Source organism: Beta vulgaris, chromosome 5 (genome assembly GCF_026745355.1).
Source record: "Beta vulgaris subsp. vulgaris cultivar EL10 chromosome 5, EL10.2, whole genome shotgun sequence".
NCBI classification, from domain to species: Eukaryota; Viridiplantae; Streptophyta; class Magnoliopsida; order Caryophyllales; family Amaranthaceae; genus Beta; species Beta vulgaris.
Genome location: NC_079206.1, coordinates 42,335,574 through 42,346,458, shown reverse-complemented (window position 1 = coordinate 42,346,458; position 10,885 = coordinate 42,335,574). Strand labels below are relative to the sequence as shown.

The following is a 10,885-nucleotide window of genomic DNA, read 5'->3' as shown; positions in this document are numbered from 1 at the left end:
ATTTGATTACCACATATGACCTAACGGAACATGACTTGAAACCTGAAATGACCTAACCTGAACCCGACTCGAGTAACTGCATTGACAGCTCTATCCTTTCTTTTGGATTGAGAACTCAACAATTGTGGAAAGGCACTGTGTTTAATTACTCCACTTCATGTCGTTCAATTGCTTATATTAAATTGATTTAATTGCATCTAGTACTATCTTGGTTTTCCCAATCAAGTACTTCATATCCCCTAGTATCGGTCACTCAATTGTAAAACTAGCTAGCATGCAATAAACTTTCTTTCTTGATTTCAATGGTTCGTGATCTCTTTTGTGGAGGAAGATGCAGATTTGGAACAAAGACACGCTATGTAAAACGCCAAAATAAATTGAGCCCTAATTTTAAAAACAACCCAAAAATAAATAGAAACAACAAAGCTCTGAAATTTGAAGATGAATTACCTTGCAACCTAATTTTTCAGATCTGGATTGTCTTTCAAAGGAGAGAACTTTGAAGAAGCTGGAGCGAAAAAATTGGTACATGACAAAGATGAGGAAGTAGAGCTATAATGGGGGGATTCTAAGCAAGTGGTATTGTAATGGCTGTAATTCAGATTTGAAATTCACGCACAACATTTGGAGGGAAAGATAAGGTCAATGTAAGATAATTGACCATTTTAGCCGAAAATGATGTGCAAGTACTCAAATTAACCATTTACCAACGATAAGGTAATATTTTTTTGTTCTTACTACGAGGAGTTTCCACCCTTTGGCGAGTGGACTCTCCTACGGGAGTTTGCACGGGTACCTCAAAGGGCAGCATCCCTCCCAGCTGAGATTTTTTCCATACCCAAGGCTCGAACCCGAGACCTTGGTTAAGGAGCGAGAGGCCCTTAACCACTCACGCCAACCCCAGTTGGTCACCAACGATAAGGTAATATATATATACATATATATATATATATATACATATATATATATATATATATATATATATATATATATATATATATATAGAAGTGACACTCTTAGGCTGAAAACTAAAAACATCCAATCTTGACCGTCTGATTTCACTTGATTTTATTAACCGTCGTCAGATCACTTTCATTCTCCCGTAGCACATGACTTTCTCTATCTTACCCCTCATTTCTACCTCTCACCGGCTTTTTTCTCTCTCCTCAGTCCCTGACCTTTCCATTGAAATCATCTTTCTTTCAGGTGATTCCTCAGAGGAAACGATGTGAAGCCGGTTCAGGTGATCATGATAAAGAATTAGAAGACGAGGGGAAAACAGAGGATGATAGCCAAAAGAAAATTAAATTGTCTGAAACGGATACGGAGGCGAGAGAAAGAGAAGTGGTAAATGGTGAATGCGAGAAGGATAATATCACCATACTGAAGGAAGATATCGTTTAAATAGCGACTAGCTTCTTTTTCTTTCTTCCTTTGTTGTATTTTCATATTAACCCTTCCCCTCCATCCCTCCCCTTTTGGTGGGGCTAAGTTTGGATTGACTTCACTCATCTGGCAGGATCTTGTAATCAAACATTTAGTTTCATCTTCTTCAATGTATTTATTGTAAGCTTTATTAATGCAATACCCTTTTCACCAAAAAAAAAATGTATTTATTGTGAGATGTGGAATTCTGCGAATAGAAACGCGCTGACTGGAGTTTCATTTTTCAATTTCTGGTCGTACTGTGAGCAAGCTCTTCACTTAGAATACCATGGATATGAGAAGATAAATGTAAGCTTTACAGTTATAAATTCTTGCACAAGTTCTCCATCGATGTTCATCGATTTTGAATTTCAATTAGAAGAAATTTAAGTGATTGTTGATTTGATCTTTGTCTTATGAATTTTTGGTGGATTTTGGTGTAGATTTGTTGAAAACTTAAAAGTTACCCTTATAATACTCAAAGTTATCCTTATAATACTCAAAGTTACCCTAGAAAGATGAAAATTAATTATGACATAATAAAGTTATCCTAAACGCACTAAAAGTTACCCTTGTCATATATAAAGTTGCCCTTGAAATATATAAAGTTATCCTTAATATAATAAAGTTACCCCAAAACTGGTAAAAGTTACCCTAAAAGTGCTAAAAGTTACCCTAAATGGGTTAAAAGTTACCCTGTTTTCAGTTTTTAGCTTAAGAGCTGCTTTCAGCGGATCCTACCCCTATATATATATATATATATATATATATATATATATATATATATATATATATATATATATAATAATATATATATATATATATATATATATATATATATATATATATATAACAAGGTTCAATTAGCTTATGTGTCATTGACTAAAAGAATCTGTCCACATGTTATTTGCAAAATCCCCCTCACTACCTTCTGCCACGTGTAATTCTGACTAATGGAATGCATCAATTACAATCTTTGTAACTTTAGTAAGTTTGTATATTTATGTAGATTAATTTCTAATTGTTTTCCTATTTAATATATATTAGCGATTTTTTTGGCATTTTTCTCTCCACTCTCCACATCAAACAAAAAAATTCATTATATCATACATGGAAGTAGATACATACTGTCAACCACCTTATTTTTAATTCTCAAAAATTCAATGACCACCTACTTATTAGGATTTAGTGGGGTTAAAGCAAAGAGAATTGGTACAGCTTTTAATTAAACAAAAACATTAAGTGCATATTCACCGATTTGAAGTATAAACAAAAACGATGAAGTGTGATATAAAAAAAAAGCTATCATGTTAGAAAGTTGACAATCTATGATTCCACTCTCACAGTCTCACTTAGATTTGCACTGGATTAAGAGGAAACAAACGACATTGATAGAGTTTTTTCAAAATAGGAGTTTGGTTTATATAGTTGAAATTAAATGGAATGACAAAACAACCATTTATTTACAACAACCATATTATTATACAGTCGGGCTATGGATGACGAAGATTAAAAAATTCGTGTAAAATGAATTACCTTATGTAATTATTATACAACAACCATATTATTATAAATAATTGTAGCTCAAGAAGATTTGATATACCATTGTCAATTACCATCACAAACAAAATAGTGATTTCGAAGTGTAGGAGCCTTTTAATGGATATATCTAATAGTAAGATAATCAAAGATAAAGAATAACAAAAATCTAAAAAGGGGAAAATAATTTTATTCTACAAATAATCTTCAAAAATATAATTAAGAAAAAAAATCAAATGGGTGATTTCACAAGTTAAAAGAGGTACCTTTTAAGCAAAGTGTAACTTTTAATTTTAAATGGGTCACTTCTAGATTAATAAAATTGACGTATTTAAGGCAAAAAGTTACCCCTTCCCACATTAATTTATTGTATATTTGTATATCTGTGTTACTAAAGAATTTGTATAATAAAATAGTCATCAATATATTTTAGTATATCTAATCAACAGAAAATCTCCCGTGTATTTTATCATGACATTAGCTACATCAGTAATTGAACGCACGGGTCATAAGTCGGTTTTAAAATATATTTTTTTATTACACGATATGATTATAAAAATTTAAATCACGAGCTAATATTAAACCATGATTTTAGGAGAAACATCCTAAAATCCTAAATTTACAAAACAAAATATTCCGCACTTTAATGTGTATTTTGTTTCATCTATGTATTTATATATGTATATATTACGATTACAAGATTTTTAAAGTTTAAAAATGTTGTAACAAAGGATTTTTATATATCATGAAATATAATTTTACATTTTACATTATTTCCATCTTAAAGGCACGAATTCTAATAATAATTATTGATTCAATAAATTTGAAACAAAAACAACTACTTAATTAATAAAAGAATTCTCATGCATTATGCACGTCCAAATCATATCTATATAAATTCCTCCGTGCATTGTTGCAAGTGGGTTTACTGGGGCCGGTCGTAATGCATGGGTGCAGCCATAAATACTCAATTAATTTTTCTCCAAGAAAATACACTTGCTAACGAAATAACATATATACATGAGTTATATTGATGACACCATGCACCATTGGCATAATATCCATAGACTTTTCACACCAGGTCCTTTTTTGCAATTTTAATTTATAGTTTAACACTAACTTAATATATCAAAATCGAACATAGGTACTACAACTTATAAAATTCACGAGAACAAGTTCATTGGAACATAATAACAAAAACCTATAACTTCTACGTTGCTCTATTCATTTATTTAATATAAATTATGAAGTTTTTGTTTCTTTAAGCAAACTACATTTTTACAATTATGAAAGTCACTGAGTTGATGCTCAATTTCTTGATCTCATTTTGTAAGGAGCAGTCAATGTGAGATATAAATAATGAAATACATTGTTTATGCATGTAATAAGTCAAACTTTTTTTTTTTAATAAATTGAATTGAAAAATGTCTTTTCACTTTAATTTTTGTTAATTTATATTTAGTAGATAGGATAAATTACAATGTCACGACTTTTAGGTCATCAATATCTTACTAAATATTTAATTATTTACACAAGATTTCAAGGAACATATTGTAAATTAATAAAAAAAATAAAATTTGAGGTAAAATATTAATCAACTTTTCGATCCGATTGAACACAAGTAACCATCACAACATGTATGTAAATGATATAAATAATATCTAATCTCAAATATCAAACAAGCTGAAATAGAATTGATAAAAATTAAGTATTTTTTTAGGTGCAAAAAATCGAAATATCATTTGTCATAAAATAGATCAACAAATTTAAGGTTGTAATTTTTGGCAATTTCGGTACGAAAAAAATTAAATTCTGGCAAATTTGAAGGGAAAGATAGAGAATGGAGGAAGAGGACCGAGGAACAAGGGTGTATAACGAAGTGGTGGATGATTAGAGTGTTAGGGTTAGTAGGTTTTATATTCAATTACTATTATGTGTATTAGGAGTATAATAAGTTTATGTCAGATTATTTCACTTTTGGTCAAAACAAGTCACTTTCAAGTCCAAATGGTTACTTTTTAATTTAGAATGAGTCACTTTTAATGTTAAACAAGCCAGCTTTGTATAAGTCAATTGACCCATTTAGGGAATAAAGTTACCCATTTTTTTAAGCCGAGTTATGTATTTAACCACGAACAATTATATGTTACTATTTCAATAGTTACAAGCAAAAAGGGTATGAAAATCTTAATATGTGATAGATTGTGGCAACTCATCTATTTCAACCAAAGTGGTTTATAGGAAGTTTCTCAAAATGTTTAATCGTGTATGAGTTGTAATTGACCCAATTTTTTATGTATCAATTTGGATAGTGTAATTGTTTTTTTTTTTATCATAATGCGTTGTCAATTCAATTTGATTTCAATCAATCTCATTAAACAAAAATGTTGCTAACATTAATAACATGTCTTTTTTGTCTGATAAATAATTTATAATATCACATACAAATATGGCCTCCCGTGCATTTTTGCACGGGTTAAAAGCTAGTTTGACAAAATATAACAATAAAGGTACTAGTTCACAAAATCAATGCTATAAAAAGTACTAATTCACAATTTATATTGACAAATAAGTATGTTCGGTTCACTGACTATTTTACAATTGTATTCTATTTTATTGATTTTAACTTATCAAAACTTATTTTAGATTATGTGAACTTTTTTTTGACAAAACTTATTCGAAGTTCTTGAAGCTTACTATTTTATAAGGTGAAAAGTGATACTCCCTCCATTTTTAAATAGTTACTCCATTTTGACTTTAACACTATTCACAGTCTCTACTTTGACCATATTAATCTATATATGTATAAGACCAAATGTTAGTATACAAGATGTTGATATTGATTCGACATGTGTTTCAAAATATCAATTTATATAATTTTTTAATAATTGAGAACTAGAGATATTAATGATCAAAGTTGTGCATTAGTAAAATTGAAAGTCAAAATGAAGCATCTATTTAAAAACGCATAAAGTATAATTAATTGATACTTATCGAAACTTATTAATACTTACCTTTACTTATATGTGTTTCTGTCTAGAAATTAAGGATGCTAATTCCATTGCTTAGGGAATACCGGGTCAGATCTGAATGTCCTGAGTCCAAAGTCCGTACGCCGGAATCCTGCAAAAGTAATGGTTAGATTGCCCCGGGGGTGGTTCCGGGATCGCCTCTCTGACGCTCAAGTCAGTGATCAAGCTAGAGAGATAAAGTCTAGAGAGAGATGCTCTGGTTTGTTAGGTAAGAATTCAATACCTTCTCATTGATGAGGGGGTTGAGTATTTATAGTGCTTGAGATATCCCAGCTGTAGGCCAGCTGGAATGCACTGACAGCTGGGAGACACTATCACAGGTGGGCCCCCTGGGGGCTTAAGGCCTTGCTGGGCTTGAATTGTCCCTGGCTGGCTTAATCGGGGAAATAAGCCCAAACAATTAGCCCCACGCCAGGAATGGGAAACATCGAGGCTTTGCTGAAGCCTCTCCCGTTCGTGGCGGAACCTAGATAGTCTTGAGTCCAGACCGACCCGGTCTCCTGGAGGAGAGGGGAGGCATGTGCCGACCCAGTCTCCTTGAGGAGAGGGGAGGCATGTGCCGACCCGGTCTCTTCGAGGAGAGGGGTGGCATGTGCCGACCCGGTCTCCTTGAGGAGAGGGGAGGCATGTGCCGACCCAGTCTCCTTGAGGAGAGGGGAGGCATGTGCCGACCCGGTCTCTTCGAGGAGAGGGGTGGCATGTGCCGACCCGATCTCCTTGAGGAGAGGGGTGGCATGTGCCGACCCGGTCTCTTCGAGGTCTCTTTGAGGAGAGGGGTGGCATGTGCCGACCCGGTCTCTTCGAGGAGAGGGGAGGCATGTGCCGACCCGGTCTCTTTGAGGAGAGGGGAGGCATATGTGCCGACCCGGTCTCTTTGAGGAGAGGGGAGGCATGCGCCGACCCGGTCTCTTAGAGGAAAGGAAGGGTATTGCTCATACATGGCTCGGATGAGGGGCCAATGAGCCCCATGCTTGTCCGAGTCGGTGCCTTCTCTCGCTAAGTCAATCTGGGACTTAGGAGATTTAATCAACCAAAGAGGAGAGCCTCCATGGGTCGAGTTGGTTGGACGCGGCTCGGATGAGGGGCCAATGAGCCCCATGCTTGTCCGAGCCGGTGCCTTATCTCGTTAAGTCAATCTGGGACTTAGGAGATTTACTCAACCAAAGAGGAGAGCCTCCTTGGGTCGAGTTGGTTGGACGCGGCTCGAATGAGGGGCCAATGAGCCCCATGCTTGTCCGAGCCGGTGCCTGCTCTCGCTAAGTCAATCTGGGACTTAGGAGATTTACTCAACCAAAGAGGAGAGCCTCCTTGGGCCGAGTTGGTTGGACGCGGCTCGGATGAGGGGCCAATGATCCCCATGCTTGTCCGAGCCGGTGCCTTCTCTCGCTAAGTCAATCTGGGACTTTGGAGATTTACTCAACCAAAGAGGAGAGCCTCCTTGGGCCGAGTTGGTTGGACGCGGCTCGAATGAGGGGCAATGAGCCCGTGCTTGTCCGAGCCGGTGCTTTCGCTAAGTCAATCTGGGCTTAGGAGATTTCTCAACCAAGAGGAGAGCCTCCTTGGGCGAGTTGGTTGGACGCGGCTCGGATGAGGGGCCAATGAGCCCATGCTTGTCCGAGCCAGTGCCTAAATTTGGACCACTGGCTGAAGTGACCGAGCTGGTAACCTTGAGCTGATGAACTAGTAATCTTGAGCTGGTGAATCAACAGTTTTTTAAACCCGAAATGTCACGTGGCAACAGTGGATTATTGGGGTGCTTGAAAACATGGTGGCGATTCAACTTCTGGTCATTTATGACCTTTCGCGACTCTTCGCTTCTTTAGGGTGCGCCTTTTACTAGTTTTGGGCCATCTGAGAGGCCCATTTAAGGGGGCGCAATAGCAGGTCCCGGTCCAAGTTTTGACGCAGGACACGGAACCCGAGGAATTTTGCTTATAAATAGGGAGAGGAGAGAGAGATTTTGCCATTTCCTCATTTCTCTCTCTCTCTAAAATTTGAGATTTTCTGCTCTCTCTCTCTCTCTACTTTAGAGCTCTTTCTCTCTCTAAGTCCGGGTTCCATCTTCTTCGTCCGACCAGGTACGCTTTTGTTTTGTTTTTTCACTAAGTTTTTCTTCTCTTCTTTTAATAAAATCGGCCGACCCCTTCTGTTGATAAATAATGGGGAGCTCGTCCGAGTCAGTGACACCTCCTCCTTCACCTCATTATATATTTAGCCGAGGAGGTGAGGGGTATGGGCATGGTATTGGTGTCAACTTTAATAAGTTGCCCGGATCCCTCGGCTGTGCCTGAGGCGCTTTCGCTCTCGAGTACTCCTTCGCAAGCCGAGGAGGAGGAGGCCGAGGGTGCCATCCCCCTACCCTAGGAGGTGTCCCTGGCCTATCCCTCTTCGAGGAGTTACTTAGACAAATATCTGTCTGATGGTGTAGTTAGGACAACTATGCCGGGAGAAGAAGGCGAAGCTTCCACGTCCGGGCGGTTCGCGTATCCGGAAATCGACCCCAGGGGCGGACCAGGAGCAAAGTTTCCTCTTCCATCTTTAATAAAAGCCCTGCTGGAGGATGCCCGAGGCCAAGCGGCCAAATTCCAAATAAAGGACCCTTATTTGCTGGTCCGACCCGATGCTAGCCATACCATTCTGTCTCCACCACTCGGATGCACTGCATTTTACTACAAGGCCATGGAAATGGGCTTAAGATTCCCGCTGACCCAGTTCGAGAAAGACTTATTGAACGCCTACAATTTGTGTCTGGGTCAGCTTTCTCCAAACTCTTGGGGTGGAATTTTGGCTGTCCAGGTAATCTGTGACCTTATCGGCGTTAGGCCGACCCTCACTCTCTGGCGCCATTTGTACAAACTGTTCGAGATGCCTGCGGGGGATCATGGACCTGGTTGGTGGTGCTTCCAGGCTCGGCGAGGCTACCGAACCGTCCTTGACCTACCCACTTCCCAAAAGGGGTTTCGCCGAGGGTTTGCCTTTGTCTACTACGGGGGAGAATGGGGTATCCCAACTGTACCCCCATCTGCCGACCCCAATCACTGCCTGAACTTCAAAGTGCCCGAGCTATCGGAGGAGGAAGTAGTGGCCGCCATCTACATGCAGTTGGAGGCCAAAATAGTGGATGGCGGCGAAGTTTTTGTAGCGGGGAACTGGCTCCCGAGCTGCAAGCTTTCTAAGAATGAGCACTTCCTGGCGGCGTTTGGTCTGAGCCCGGCCTTTCCTAAGGGTAATTCGGCAAAGGGGGTCCGGTTGACTTGTTTTTGTTGCTTTATTTTTTATATCTTTCTAACTGTTCTTTCTTTTTGCAGAAGCTTCTCTAGCATTCTTAAAAGAAACCGACCAAGAAATGGCCGAGCGATTAACGTCTGCTGCGCTGAAAGCTGCTCGGATCAGGGCCGAGATGAAGGCCAACAAAATCAACAAGCCACCTCAACCCAAGGTATGGATTCCTTTTTCTCCGACTAACTCCCACGTTGTCTTCATGGGACTTATCAGATTTTTTAAGTTTTTCAGGACCCTTCCAACCCTAAGCCGAGGAAGCGCAAAGAGAGGACCGAAGGGAGGGTTGAGATGACCGAGAGAGCCTTGGCGAAGGCTCGAGTCGAGAAGGAGGCCTCGGCAAAGAAGGCAAGGCAAGAGCCTTCTATGGAGGTGAACAGTCCTCGACCGGCGTCCGGGGATGAAAATACCCAAATCTCCATTCACCCCGAGGACTTCGAGCCGGTACGGAGTCCGGGCCATGCGCAGGGGACCTCTCAAACGGAGCAGACTATGTCTGAGGCGCCGGTCCCATTTACTGAGATGTCCAAAACGGACAAGAAACAAAGGATCTCCGATGCTTTGGAGATACTCTACACCCAAACCGACCAAGATCACATCAACGCGGTTAATGGGAGGAACGAGTCGAGCGAGCTCTTTCGCTCCCGGATGGACGTAAGTATCGTTATTTGCTTTATTTTTTGCCTCTTGACTACTACCTTCTAACTGACTTTTTCTTCGCAGTTTTCCATCCGGATGACCAAGGTGGCCGAAGACCGGCTCGCTTTGGTCCAAGAGGTCCAGGAGCTGAAGGATGCGTCTCGGACGCACTTTGACCAGCTCTACCAGGCTGAGGAGGGTAAGCGCTTGGCCGAGCTGAAGTTGAGCAAGGCTGAGGCAAGATCCGAAAGGGCGAGGAGGCCTGGCAGAAGGAGCAAGAGGAATGGAAGGTGGAGAGGGCCTATTTGGCAACGGCCAAGGGAAATGCTAAATCGGCCAAGGCAGCTGCTGAGGCCAAGGTAACCTGGATCCAAGGCGACTTGGAGAGGGTTAAGTTTAAACTTGCTATGGCTGAGGCTCAGTTGAAGGAAGCCCAGGCCGCGGTTTCCCGTTCTCAAGAGGAGTGGTTCACGACGTGGCAGTCCTCCGATGCCTGCACTGATTTTTGCGCCGACGTGGGCCAAGCCTCTCATAAGATCGGCGAGGACGAGGCGCTCTCCAGGCTTAAGGCTGCTCTGGCCGACTCGTGCCCATCGGCGGATTGGAACTCAATTTGGTCTCGCTACCAAGAGATATCCGAGGCCGAGGCTGCGGAGCTTCGTGCCAATATGGCGGAGGAGGCCAGTTCGGACGACGAAGATGATGATGATGAGGAGAATGCCGAGGACGGCGGAAGCACCGAGCAACCTCCTCCTGAGATCAGTACCGAGCAGCCTGCAGCCGAGCCTTCCACCCAGCTTCCTTAGGCTTATCTTTCTTACTCTTTAGCTTGTTTTGCTGCCCTAGAGCTTTTTGTAATTTTGGCTTTTTGTACTCATTATCTCTGTATTTTTGCAAACTTTCAGTTGTGTTTTGCAACTTTGATCAATGGAATACAACTATTATTTTGCAACTTGTCGTTTTATTACGCA

The 10,885-nt window shown here is 40.2% G+C and overlaps 1 long non-coding RNA gene across 1 annotated transcript; it reads left to right on the top strand.

The window, feature by feature from the left end:
- The first annotated feature begins 264 nt into the window (after nucleotides 1–264).
- Nucleotides 265–1,284, top strand: LOC125497285 (uncharacterized). The gene is made up of 2 exons (XR_007273913.2): nucleotides 265–922; nucleotides 1,207–1,284. It is a non-coding gene; the product is annotated as an uncharacterized LOC125497285 (long non-coding RNA).
- Nucleotides 1,285–10,885: the final 9,601 nt, after the last annotated feature.